Source organism: Paramisgurnus dabryanus, chromosome 10 (genome assembly GCF_030506205.2).
Source record: "Paramisgurnus dabryanus chromosome 10, PD_genome_1.1, whole genome shotgun sequence".
NCBI lineage: Eukaryota > Metazoa > Chordata > Actinopteri > Cypriniformes > Cobitidae > Paramisgurnus > Paramisgurnus dabryanus.
This window is the reverse complement of record NC_133346.1, coordinates 13,293,760-13,308,665: the sequence shown is the minus strand read 5'-3', so window position 1 is coordinate 13,308,665 and position 14,906 is coordinate 13,293,760. Positions and strand designations below refer to the sequence as shown.

Here is a 14,906-nt window from a genome sequence, read left to right as displayed (position 1 = left end):
CATGGCTCACTGCCCATAGACTGTCTGCTTTCATTTTACTGTCTGTTGTCGAGTAATTTCTTTGGCTTGGACAGTTTGATAAGACATATATGTGTGTGTAGTTAGAGATAGCAGTGTGCCCTGTATGATAGGGAGTGGGAGTGGTCTTGTTTTCAGGTTATTTATCGTACTGTATGTGTTCACCAAAAATTACAAACGGGTCACTCGTGTGATTTATTGACCCACTTCTTATGCCCTTGCAGGGAACCCAGCTAGACGTTAACCAGACAAACCTGATCAGGAGCCACGTGCGCACTTTGTAAAAAGCATGAAATATAGAAATGTCTAAAAAAGGACAAAAGGGAACGCTTCCAACCGGGCTATCAGTCGAACGCACATTACTATCCCCCACACAAAAACCTTTTAGAGGACACACACGCAATCGCACCACAGACGTACACATTACCACCTCCCTCCGTCTCTCTGTTGGATTGTCATGGTAACCATGACTACTGGCACAATTCCTTGCTAATAACTCACACCACATGCAGACATCCCTCTCTTCCATACACACATAGCAGACACCTACAGTACCACGGAGAGCTGTTTGAATGCTTTAACAGAAGCGAGTACGCAAATGGGATAACATGTTGAAAAATGGATTTAATTTGTTGTTAGAATCTTATAGATTAGTGAGTAATATAGCAACAGAGATAAAATGTAACCCATAATAGGCCTCATGTATGAGTATAACCAAAAACAGCCAACACAAGCAGAATTCCCAAATTGGCTTCTATCCTAAAGAGTTCCCTTAACTGGGACAGTCATATCGAGACTTTCATTCATAAGAATTGCATGCTCTTAAACAGCCCAGACACAAGCATCTGGCAGACGGCAAAGATTCAGGGTTTATCCGGGGACATGCGGCAAACAATGCGCTGCTTTTTTTTCAGCACCTGGAACTGAATGATCTGTGTTTGATTTCGGGATTTATATGAATTGATTGGCTGGGAGTGCTCCAAAAAGAGTACAGAAAGAGCTTTCCTCTAAACGTTTAAAAGAGTCCAGAGATCTTATCAGGCATAGTTTGTTTGATCAGAGCTCGCCCATCTGCCCGATCTTCTGAAGACCATGTGCAGAAAAAAAATGGAGCTTTATTACACAGAAAAAAAAAACATCTCCATCACATTATGGACGAGCGCATGGCCTTTACTAAAAGCCAATGATCTGTGATTATAGAAGTTGTGAGAAGGCTATAGCAGCCAATCTGATCGGGATCTGTGAGTCGCCTCACATATGTTTTCCCATTTAAACACTAAAAGACCGTCCCAAAAACATCAGCCGATGAAAGGAAGTCATACAACATTATACATCTGGGATGGCATGGGTAAAACATATGTGGCCATGCATGTGAAAACCCAGCTAAAGTATTTTTTGTGATTTACTGTTTTTAATGTAATATCATCTTACATAATGTAAAGAACATTCTGTAATGAAAAAATTGAAGATGGGCCGTTGAATTATTCGAAAATAATGCACACCCAATGTGTTAATGCGGCACGGTGCGAAGCAAATAATTACCACGGTTACCACAGACATTGCTTTGGGATATTTACAGGTCAGGTGTGCATTTATCAAAAAACAATGGAAACCTGTACCAAGTGGTGGCCGGTGACTTCTTTTCGATGGTGCACGATGCGAATCTCATCACAACATGTATGCAGCCCATCATATGTGTGGCTTGTCATTACAAAATATGTGTTCGGCGCATTATGTAAACTTATGTGCATCACGTGTGATGTCAAAATACGAGCCTGCTACAGACACGTCTAAAGGGTTTATGATAAAAGAGACACTCACGTTTGCCAGATAGTCGCTTTATCTCGTGTGTAATCGGAGTTTAGTGTTAAGTTAGTGTCTTGAGAGTATTTTGTGAACACAAGCGTCTCTTTTATTATACATCCTTTTGATGCGTGTGCAGCAGGTTCGTATTTTGACAAGAGGCATGATGCACATGGTTCACATGACGCAACAAACACATATTTTGAAATGACGAGCAACACACATGACACATGAAAACATATTTTGAATACTCGCCCCTCGGAAGAGAAGTCATCGTCCACCACTGACTGTACCCATGGGACATTTCTCAACCAATCAGAATAAAGCATCCAACAGCCCAATGGTATAAGTGATATTATAACCTACATGTCTGATGAAATCCAATAAAAATTATGAATTTGAAATTAAACTTTGATGCTCCTAATCTCATAGATTATAAGACTTTTCCAGGTCACATATAAAACTATTTTCATATTTGTGTGAAATGTTCCTTTAAGTGAGTTAAAGGATTAGTCAATTTTCTTAAAAAAAAAATCCAGATAATTTACTCCCCACCATGTCATCCAAAATGTTGATGTCTTTCTTTGTTCAGTCGAGCAGAAAATACGTTTTTTGAGTAAAATATTCAAGGATTTTTCTCATTTTAATGGATTTTAATGGACCCCAACACTTAACAGTTTTAATGCAGTTTAAAATTGCAGTTTCAAAGGACTCTAAACAATCCCAAACGAGGCAAGAACAATGAAAAATGTGCTTCCTCCGGTCCTGTGACGCGCCAGCGTGACCTCAAGTAATTCTCCACACTTGTAAACACTGGGGCGTAGTTTCGCATACGTCATCGCGTCAAGAGGTCACGGATGACGTATGCGAAACTACACCCCAGTGTTTACAAGTGTGGAGAAAGAGGACCGCTCCGACGTTGTTGTATGTCGAATGATACAAATTAATGTCTTTGTGTCAGTTTATTGTTTAAAATTGTCCGCAAATGTGCGTTTCATATATGTAACACGTGACCTTTTGACGTCATTACGCAATTACGTGAGGTCGCACTGGCTCGTCACACAGCCGGAGGAAGAAGAGAAGTTGTGGTTTAAAAGTTTTTTTTTCTTGCCAAAAATGACAATCATTTCGCTAGATAAGACCCTTATGCCTCGTTTGGGATCGTTTAGAGTCATATGAAACTGCAATTTTAACCTGCATTAAAACTGTTAAGTGTTGGGGTCCATTAAAATGAAAAAAATCCTGGAATGTTTTCCTCAAAAAACATAATTTCTTCTCGACTGCACAAAGAAAGACATCAACGTTTTGGATGACATGGTGGTGAGTAAATTATTTGGATTTTTTAAAGAAAATTGACTAATCCTTTAAGAAAGCAGGGAAAAACATCTACAACCTGTACGCTATTTCTAACCTTCCAGACAGAACAGATTAAAGTTCAAGTCAATTGAAAAGTCTTGTCCAAATTACAAACTTTCACAGGCTGCATTCGCTTTGTGTGTACGTTCTGCCTTTGCACATTGCACTACTCCAGATGTCCAATTTTTCCAGCAATGCATGGCTTTATTAGCTTGGAACAAACCAAAAAAGGCAGACCAAAGGCTGCCCATAAGCATCGAGGGCTCCATCTCAGACCATGATGAGAATTCAATAAAGGTTTTTTTTTAAGGCCAGTGAGTGACGGCTGAAATTAAGCCAGGCGAGCAAAGTCTTAATGCAGCTACTGGAAACCTCTCTTTTCTTCTTTCTTTCCAAGTATCCAACACAAGCATGATCAGCCCGATGGAGGGATGAGGTCAATAATCGCTTTGTAGCGCAAGGTATTTTCAATAGGTCTACAGAGAACATCCATTCTTGCTCTGAAATAAAAGCGGTTTGGAAAAGAAAAGGGCCTGCCAACTGAAATGGCTCTGAACAGTGGGACAAGAATCACAATGTAACATTTGTGTCACATTTCTGAGAGAGAAAGTAAAGTTAATTCGGCGCGCACAAACCAGGACAGCTGCACAGAGCACCAAATGCTTTACTGGCCACAAAGGGAGTAAAAAAGCCATTGTGGTGAGTGAGAGTAAAAATATTCTGAACATGCTTCTGCTGTCCCTGCTGAAAAATAAGAGATGGCATACAAAAGACTTTGTTCAGTATATTACATTCAATATGTTTTTCAATAAGTCCAATAAATAATTTGGTATGCTGGTCTATGCTGGATTTAGCTGTTTTAAGACAGCTATTTATAGCTATTACAAATGTTTCCTCTATAATGTAAACACTTTAGTTGATCTGGCTTGCATAAAAGACAGAAAGCACTTGATTGTAAGTTATTATAACTCAAAAGAAAAAAAAAACAGACACAATGTGACAATTCTGAGTAGAAGCACCATTGTATCTTTCTCTGCGGCAGGCGAGGGTTTGTTCCACCGAATTAAATATTGCACAGCCACGCTTGCGTGCCAACTCAAACAAGTTTACCCGAACGCTGCCAAGGGTAGATGAATTAACTCAGTGTGAGGTTTGGAAAAATGTGGTAAGCTCCCCTTCCCATCAAACAGAAACCTCAAGCTAATGTAAAGGCTCTTAAACGTAATGCAAATAAACCTTAAAAATACTGACAGGGCATTATGTAATGGTAAGGTATAGAGAAAAATTCAAGTTTGTGAACGTGAACGTGAAGGCCATTGCTGGAGGCCAGATCTGACAGAGCGTCAACCATGTGATTGAGGTCAGAAAAAAGACCACCGGGGTGAGGATGAGATTACTGGGTGTGTTGGACAGGGCAAGGGAAGAATACTCTGGGTGCCTGAAAGTCTGCCGAAACAAGGGATAGACTACAACAAACACACGGATTGTAGGCAACAGTTTACTTCCTGGGATTGGTGATGTAGACAAGACCGTTATCATAATTCCTCCGCTTCGGACTCACAGCCTGTAAGTTAACTCCTGTTAGCATTGCATTGTGAGCGAATCTTTAAAAAATGGTAAGGAGCGTTACATTTCCGGCTGACGTCAGAGGTATTCAGACCAATCACAACGTACAGATTAGCTAGCCAATCAGAGACACAAAGCTTTTCAAATCTGTGTGTTCCAGGAAGAGAGTGAAATCTGGATACAAAAATGTACGGTATGTGGAAAATGATGTGTTTTTTAACCATAAACCACACATTGTATTATACCAAATACACAAAATAAAAAAAATTTAAGCAACGAAATAGGTGCTCTTTAATAGTCATTATATGAATTAATAACTTTCAGAAAATGTAATCTTCAGAATTTAGTTAATGCAAGTTAATATAACCACCAAACTATCAGTACTTGTATTGGTTTTAGGGATGCACAGATAGGATTTTTTTTGGGCCGATACCGATTTAAACAGACAACTTCTGGCCGATACCGATATTAAACACTTGTATACAATACTATACAGTTGGTCTATTAGCTAGTTTATTTCTGCATCAAATTATTTGTACTGAACATGGATTGGATCTAATTAACATTCAACTGACCAACTTAATAAGAGAGGCACAAATTAAGCTAAAACAAATATAAGAAGACAGCATGACAACCTTCAAAGGTGGCTTTTGCTATTCAGCATTTATTTTATTAACAACATTAATAATAAACTCATTTTTTACATATAATGGATTTCTTTATGCAGTTAATTAATAAACAATCTTTATCGGCCTTTCTCGTGCTATTGCCGATAGGCCGATGGTTTCAAATTCATCAAAAATCGGCCGATAAATATTGGCACTTAGAGGACTTTGCTGAAAAATCAACATGACGTTTAACAGATTCTGCCAACAAACAAGTATTTCTGAATGGCCTGAGGATAGGATTATGCAGATTTGAAGTGAAAGGAATTGATAAATTTATAATACATGCCGAGAGCATTCAGTCAATATATTAATCTCATTTTTGAGGAAGGTGGCGTTAAGTGGTTTTTGCATATAAGCGCTTCATTTTTGTTTTGAACAAATAATAAACAACAAAAAATACTGTTCACAATACTTTAAAATAGTCAATTTCCCCATGAGTTAATAGAATTACTGCACATGTGCCTCTGCACTTTGTAAAAGTGAAATTCTAATAAAGGGTAATTGTTCGTAACTGTAAGGTGGAGCGAGTGAACGCAGAAGAGATTACCGCTGCCACACTGCGGTTCACGGTTTAATCCAACCCAAGCTTTCGTCCGCTGCTCCACAAGATTTAATAGACAGTTTTTCTCAACCTGTTCATTAAATCAATACAGCAGATATTAGTACTGGCTATGGCTCTGATGTGCCAGTAGCCTTGTAATTAAATTTAATTCAGCCGTACACTTTGAAGGAAAGGGTTTACTGAACGTTTAAAAGAGGAAGGGATCTGCTTATTTTGGAGACTGCAGATTAAAAGGAGAATATAGAAAGTAATATAAAGAAGGAGTGAGACATGAGGAAAAGTGAAAGATTTAATTAAATGTATGTTTGAGGTAATGTATGTGTGAGCACTGCTATCTGCAAAGTGAACTAAACTGAAGATGCTGACAGAGAGGAAAGGGGTTATGCGAAAAATAAAAACACTAAACCACGTTCACATACGCAGTAAATTTGCCTATTATGATTTAGGGTCACTTTTAATTAAATGTAATAAAATATTTCATTTTTGTTTTTGCTTGTATTACCGTTCTCCGTGCTTCTGCTGATATCCTTTGGGATGTTAACCGTTTCAATGAAAACTCTTGCTGACCACAAAAAATATACATGCGATAAACAATGAGGCCGAGACAAAACATTGGAAAATTGTGGTTGTTCAGATTTCAGTTACTGGAACTTTTCAAGAGAAGATAAATGAAACATGGAAAATATAAAAGTGTGTACGCGCACGAGTTTACATTATGCTAAGCAAACAAGATAGCTTGTGTATCCTGTTACGGCCGTATTTGTTTGTGCTGACAGTTGATGTCTCAACCTACACTTTTGGTACTCCCAGCAATGGCACAAAACTGTAGAAATCATAGCTCAAGATCTCCGGAGAGTCTTGGGGTTCTGTCTAACCTTCCCCAAATAAATACCAGATGGCTTTCATGTACCTACAGTAAGGTTATAGTGGGCCACCTCTGTTTCTCATCCTCATCTGTTATCATATACACCAAATATGACACTCTGGGAATATTAGCACTGAAGCTGACCCCACAACCCAAAGGAATAATCGACTCAGAACCCATCAACCACCTGCTGTCCCGCAGCAAAGTTTTGAACCCCAAAGATTCAAACTTATTCACAGTAATCTCCACACATCATGAAATTCGATTAGCGTGATCCTAAACGCCACTGCCGTCCCATGAAGCCTTGGTGCTCATCAGTCTTACCACAAAGATCGGCAAGGCAGCTGTGGTTGTATCTAGTGACACTGAGACAACAGCGGTATAGATCAAAGACACAAGTCACAGCAGTAGTGAATGCTATGTCTGAGATATGCAAAGAAATGAAGGAATAGTGGTAAAATATAATAATAGTAAAGGAGGAGTACGGAAGATTAAGATGATAAAAAAGCTGAAATCACTTCTTAAGAGTTCTAACAGACTCGCCAACATCAGTCTGCTTAGTGTAGCCCAAGCGTGCCGCACAAGCCCTGAAAAGTGAAGTCAAAACGTCTCAATCAACCCCCCCCCCCCCCCCCCCAGTGACTTGTCCCAGACACTGAAAAATTTTTTTATTCAATTTACTCAATTTTTTACGGTAAGTGGTTCCAATCAATTTATTTAAGCTACATTTAAATAAAAGGTTTTTTTTGTGTTGTATTCCTAATTTTTTTTGTTTAAATGTAGCTTAATTAAATTGATTGCAACCACTTACCTTAAAAAAATTTAGTAAATTGAATGAATCATTTTTTCAGTGTATAGGTCATAAACCCCGCCTCCCCCATGTTATTCAATGGGACTTGAGACCAACTAAACAATTTAATTACACTTCAATTATCTTTTCTCTGAAGCTGGTTTCTGTCATTTACTGTAGTTTTTATCACGTGGATGTAAATTCAAGTGTTTGTTTTTAAAATAAGTTTGTTTTTAGTTAGTCATTTACTGCTATAAAAACGGTGGTGTCACGTCATGAGTGACAGCTGTGATATACGCTTTCTGCGAAAGCGAGGGCGGGGACTTGATTTCGCAGCCTTACTTCCTGCTCACTACTGCGCAGGACTGGTCCCGAAATCGCTACTGCGCAGACTCAAGACCCAAGATGTCAGCGCCGTATCAGTACACTGGCGGCTTTACTTTTCACCAATGGAAGAGAGCGAACGGGTGTCGTCCATCTTTTTTTACAGTCTATGGTAGGGGTGGGCGGAATGACCAAAAATCTATTCCACGGAATGAGTCATTTTATTTCACGGAACGGAATATTTCACGGTATACATGTTTTTCAGTTTATATTGTTTTTTGATGATAAAAATGTACAGAAATACACCACTCACTATAGCTTTTAACTAAATGCTCACCACAGTTTTAAAATGAGCATTGAATCTTGTTTTTAATTGAGTAATTAACTTTATAGACTATTGAAGCTATAGTATGGCTTCATTGTAATTTGTATTTATGCATACATTACATTAAACATATGCAATATGTAAAATGAAAAGGTATAAATATATGCAAAAACCTACAGACAGGTTAAATACCTGTATATGAGAGAAGAAGCTCTAGATATTATAAATATGACAGGTGCTATGATGTGATGATCATAAAGTTTGTTTTAAGGTCTTGACGCCCTTTACTTTCTATTAGACCTCAACACTTGCGTTTCTTTCTCGTCTGTCCGATCAAATATGTTTGTACATGCAAATGGCGTGTCAAACTACATCGCTCCATCATCGCACGTGTCACTGATATAAACGCGAGTTTTGTCTGAGCATGCTTAAAGTTCAGAAAACTTTACAACTATTAGCATTATGTCCGAGAAGAACTCTTTATTTGGCGTCGCAACTCCTTGCGCTTGCCTAGAGAGTCCTCTGCACGCGAGAGACCGGCCGGCTACTCCATGAGGAGAGAGAGAGCGCCAGAGCGAGCAAGCAAGAGTCTCGCTGCACGACCCGCGGTGGATTCACTGGCACTTATTATAAAAATTACACAAATAACTCGTTCATTTTTTATAAGTGAACTATTTTACATGTTTCTCCGTCACACTCAGTCTAACATGCTGGAGGGCAGAGTTAGCCACGCCCACTTATTTGCATTCCGCGGAATAGACGGAATAGAAAAATCTGTTACGTCTGACATTTTATTCCGCTGTAACGGAATATACCGCCATACCGCCCAGCCCTAGTCTATGGTGTAGCCATATAACATCAATACAATGTATAGCTGTGTAGTGGTAGAGCATTGCGTTTGGATAAAAAGTCCCTACGAAAAATGCATGATTCTGATTGGTCAATCACACAATTTTATTTTTGTATAAAGACTGCTACACTGCAACCGATGTTTTGCATGCATGGCAGTGCTTGTTTTACAAGATATCTTAAATTATAGGGTGAAAGGAACAAACATACCGGAAAATACAATGCTGGGAAGTAGGGATGGGCAATATAAACAATATGCAATATAAACGATAGAAAATTGGCATACGATAGAGATTTTAAATCTATTGCACTATCGCGATAATGCGTGTTAATGAAACAATCTACCCGCGAACTTTAGAGCCACGAGCTGCAGCCGAATAAACATGGATGAAAGCGTCAGCGAAACAGAGGAACTCATGAAAAACACAGATGCAACCATAGGTGTCATTTACACTGGGGACGCTGGGGACATGTCCCCACCACTTTTTGAAATGGCTGATTTTGTCCCCACCACTTTTTGAAAGCATATGGTTAAAATGTTCTGAAAAATTTAATAAAAAATACCTGTGTGACTTACACTGCAAAAATTGACTTTCTTACTTAGTATTTTTGTCTTGTTTTCAGTAGAAATATCAAAAAATTCTTAAACTAGAGATGCTTTTTCTTGATGAGCAAAATGACCTAAGAAAATAAGTCTAGTTTTTAGACAAAAATATGCAATTTAAGTAAATTTGTGCTTAAAACAAGCAAAAATATAGAAAATTTTGCTTAAATTAAGTGTTTAAGAAAAAAATCTATCTTATTTTTAGATTTTTTTCTCACCCCATTGGCCGATATTTTTGCTTGTTTTAAGCACATATTCACTTAAATTGTATATTTTTTTGTCTAAAAACTAGACTTATTTTCTTACGTCATTTTGTTCATCAAGAAAATACATCTTGATTTAAGAATTTTTAGATATTTCTACTAAAAACAAGACAAAAATACTAAGTAAGAAAGTCAGATTTTCAAGAAAAAAATTCTTAGTAAAATATCTAAAATATTCTTAAATTAAGATGCTTTTTCTTGATGTGCAAAAATCTAGTTTTTAGACCAGAAATATCAAATTTAAGTGATTTTGTGCATAAAACAAGCAACAAAATCTGCCAATGGGGTAAGCAATTTTTCCTTGAATTTTTCTTGAATGTAGTTTTTAAGAAAAATGTTCAAGATTTTTTTGCTTACCCCATTGGCAGATTTTTTTGCTTGTTTTATGCACAAAATCACTTACATTTGGCATTTTTGGTCTAAAACTAGACTTATTTTCTTAGGTAATTTGCTCATCAAGGAAACGCATCTTAATTTAAGAATTTTTAGACATTTTTACTGAAAACAAGGCAAAAATACAAAGAACATTTTTTCTTGAAAATAATTTTTGCAGTGTACGACTGGTTTTGTGGTCCAGGGTCACATATGTTGCGTTTGGCTGAGCTGGTTTTGCAGGGACTGTTACATGTGCAGTCGACATTGTTAGGGTTTTATGCTGAGTATTTTTTGTCCCCACCACTTTTCAACACAAACTGACGCCCCTGGATGCAACATCTATTTTTTGGATTTAAGCCATAAGTTAACTGCTGCTCCACGTGCGAAATTGGCATTATGGTCTAGTAATTGTGAAACATGTATATATATATATACATTACTTGTACAGTTTGGCTTTTGTAAGGGTCTATATAACCTGTTCTGAAACGAGTCTATTGAAATTATTATATCGCAATACATATCGCTATCGCAAGAGGCTGCGATGTATAACGCAATATGGATTTTAGGCCATATCGCCCATCCCTACTGGGAAGAACAAAATTAACCCCATACATGGGGTGGGAAATCTAACTAATGAGGCATACTGACACCCCCATCCACACACAGTACTGACATTTCTACCAGTATTTCAGATTAAAGGGATAGTTCACCCAAAAAATTTACATTCGGTCATCATTTACTCACCCTCATGTTAGCCCAAACCTATATGAGTTTCTTTATTCTGTTTAACAAAAAAGAATTTTGATAAATAATGATAACTACACAGTTGACGGTATCCATTGGGTACTATGAAAGTCATTGGGTACCGTCTACTGTGTGCTTACCATCATTTATCAAAATATCTTCCTTTGTGTTTAGCAGAATAAAGAAACTTATGTTGAACTCTACAGGTCCAGAACAACATAAGGGTGAGTAAATGATAAGTTTTTTTTGGGGGGGGGGGTAAACTATTCCTTTTAAACAAAACATAAGCAAACAGCTCTTATAATGAGATGTTTATTTAGAGAATCAAGCCACTGTATTCCCTAGACCATACGGGGTTACCTCCAAAAAAGAAACAATTGTGTGCAAAAAGAAAGAAATATGGAGGCGGATGTATCAAATTCAGGTACTGACATCCAAACAACCTAAAACAGTCACTGTATACTCAACTGTATTTTCCTGTTCAAATTCTCCACAAAATGTTTACAAAATGATTTGTGAGCTTTAAAGCAAAATGGTACAGGCCGTGAGAGTAGCCAGTCACAGTCTGGATCCTGTTTCCGGCGGGGCGCTTTTTAATGTGACCCCACCAGGGGGCCGGTCTTGTGTTACAGGAAGCTGTTCCCCAGGTAGCTTCCTCTACAACCAGTCCAGATGTGCTCCAACGACCGGTTTATTAAATGTGATTAGTCTTTCGGTTAGATTCAGTAACGAATATTACTCAACAACACCATGGCGTGCGCAATAGCTATGACAGGTGAATTAAAGCACTTATTTAAAACAGAGATCAGTATCCGCACCTGCCGAATACTACCATGTCAAAAAAAAAACTACCAGATCAATTCCAAATGTTTTTCAGGCACAAATGAGACATATAAAAGTGCTTTCCCAGACAGGGGTTATCCTAGTCTCATACTAAAATGCATGTTTGAGCTGCCTTAAAGGGGACATTTCACAAGACTTTTTTAAGATGTCAAATAAATCTTTGCTGTCCCCAGAGTACATATGTGAAGTTTTAGCTCAGAATACCACATAGATAATTTATTATAACATGTTAAAATTGCCACTTTGTAGGTGTGAGCAAAAATGTGCCGTTTTTGGGTGTGTCCTTTTAAATGCGAATGAGTTGATCTCTGCACTAAATGGCAGTGCTGTGGTTGGATAGGGCCGTTTAAGGGGCGGTATTATCCCCTCCTGACATCACAAGGGGAGCCAAATTTCAATGAGCTATTTTTTCACATGCTTGTGGAGAATGGTTTACCAAAACTAAGTTACTGGGTTGATCTTTTTCACATTTTCTAAGTTGATAAAATCACTGGGGACCCAATTATAGCACTTAAACATGGAAAAGTCAGATTTTCATGATATGTCCACTTTATTTTAAACATCTTGCCCTGACATATCTTATGTCAGTGCCATTGTTTTGTCTCATTATGCGTACCAGTATTGTTTTTTTTGTAAAGTAAAAAACTACGTAAGTATCCTAATATAACTAAGTCCGGGAAAAGCGCTGGTTTAACCTGACTCCATGGCACAAGGCAGACAAAGAGAACAGAATAAAGATTACACTTTGTAGTTTAAATGTGAATCAAAACACGTTGTGAAAAATGAAATGTTCTTGGATGAATTGAAGACACTAATGGTTTGTTTGTCTACGGTCTGTCTTGAGAGGGTGTGAGACCATTTATCTCTCTGTTCTGAATTAAACTTAAATGGTGGTCTGGAACAAATAGCGGAGATATTAAACACATCAGGCCAAACAGTTAAGAGAGTTACTGTCGGATCTGGACAGTTGGGGAATAACCTTGAGTCTTATTAATAAAAAACAGGCTGGACGGACAATGAAAACTAGTTCAGGGTCAGTTTCTTTAAAACAGAATCTACACTTAGGAATTGTGGGATTAAAACAAATATTGAACTCAGATCTGTGTGAAGGAGTCAATTACTAATGGAAATGTTACTAATGGTTGATACATGACTGTATTTGGGTGGGAAGACTTCCCTATACGTACAGAAAAGATGCTAAAACGGGGATTGTCCCGGATTGGGTTTGGTTGGTTCACCCTACACACGAAATCTGTACCAGAACAATGAACAAAAAAGTAGAGCAAACTGCTTCCATGAGAAATTACTCCTGGGAGAAGAGAGGAAACCGAAATAAAAATAAAAAGCAGCTTTGTCTTTCAGTAGTGTGTAAATAATGCACCGTGCTACTCTATGGATGCATTTAGCAGACAGGTTTTTGGAGGAAATGACCGAAGGGCTTGGTGTTTGTGTTGGGGCAGTGGTTGAAAACTAAACTAATAAAAAGAAACATTTATCACTCCAATCTCTTATTCAAAACGACAATAATCAATGTCACTAAAGCCCTGGAGACAAATGTGTGATTATTCTAAAAACGTCCCACAAAGTCGAGGTTTGTTGCTTTAAGTCCGTGTATATTAGCTTTGCGAGTCATTTCTTAAACGTTGGCCAAATTCAACATTAGCAGATACAATCACGTATCAACAATATCAATGACTCATACTGTCCAATCAGATGCACTCTAGAATGAAAACGACCGATTGTCCCCAAATGCAACCTGCAGACTACTAGCGAGAATTTATGGTTCATGGATGTGACATAACTGCAGTATGATTCAGTCAGGAAATTGATTCATAAAAAGTCTACGTCTGTTTCTAAACCAAGGGGAGAACGTGCCAAGTCCATCTCGGTGGATCAGAACCAAGAACCACAGCCGGTTTGGTGGTACGCATGCCAGTGTGTGCGGCCTGGTGCTACAAGGGCTGCTGCTACTGAGCTCAGAATGAATAGAAAAAAACTCAACTCGGTGTCATGTTTCTGTTTCTATTTCTGTAATTTTTGTTAAATTCCAAAAATACAAGCAGTACCAAAATCAGGCTGCCTTGCTGCCTACAAACAATAATGGTTATAAGGAACCAATATTGAGGACATTACATTGACAGAAACACCATGTATCACATAAATAAGACTTTTACTTTTTGGAACAGTTGTTGCATCAGGTGCTCCCTCATAAAAAAGTGACACACTTGCCCCTAAAAGCGACACACTAAAAAAGAGCTTTCATGCTTTTAAAGGCAAATTTATGCTGATATGCATTTGTTGGTGTTTGTTGGAGTTTGTTGGGTCAGAAACCCCTGTTGGTAGTTGTTGGATCAAAGTAAATGAGACTTTAGAATGATGGCATTTGTTGGAGTTGGTAGTTGTTGGATCAGTGTGAATTGGCCTTAACAACTACTTCTAGACTGGCATACATTGCTTTTTATACCCAATAGCCACATTTCTCAATGATCATGGATCTTTGTTTATTTTTTACTTTCACCTTTGTTTAGTGCATCTCTCGGCCTCTCTCTCTCTTACTTCTCCACTTTATCCCTAAGTCTTACTTCTCCGCCTTGTACAGAACCCCCCTACCAAATTCTTCCAAATGCTGACCAGCTACCCTTTCCAAATATCGGTTAAATGAACCAGCAACAATGTGAAATTCCAGTATTTATCTAAGATGTTTGTTCTGGAGGGCATTTTTTTAGCAGATGCTTCTGTTGGAAACGGACATTAGAGGGGATGTTTGAAGTCTGAAACTGCTTGTTTTTGGGAGGGAAAAAATGAAAAGAGAAAACATGCTCCCAATTTTCCTTTCTTTTCCACAGGGGCAACAACAGCTTGAGAAAACAGTTGGCCAAACTGACACATGGTGGCAACAATTATCATAGCATAGCGACGTACAGTAAACCAACATTTCTAAAGAAAAACAA

General features: G+C 38.0%; 1 protein-coding gene across 1 annotated transcript in view; it reads right to left on the bottom strand.

Moving 5' to 3' along the window:
• The window catches only part of dchs1b (dachsous cadherin-related 1b), a 111,066-nt gene that overhangs the window by 83,164 nt on the left and 12,996 nt on the right, over window positions 1–14,906 (bottom strand). The gene's annotated exons all lie outside the window — the stretch shown is intronic.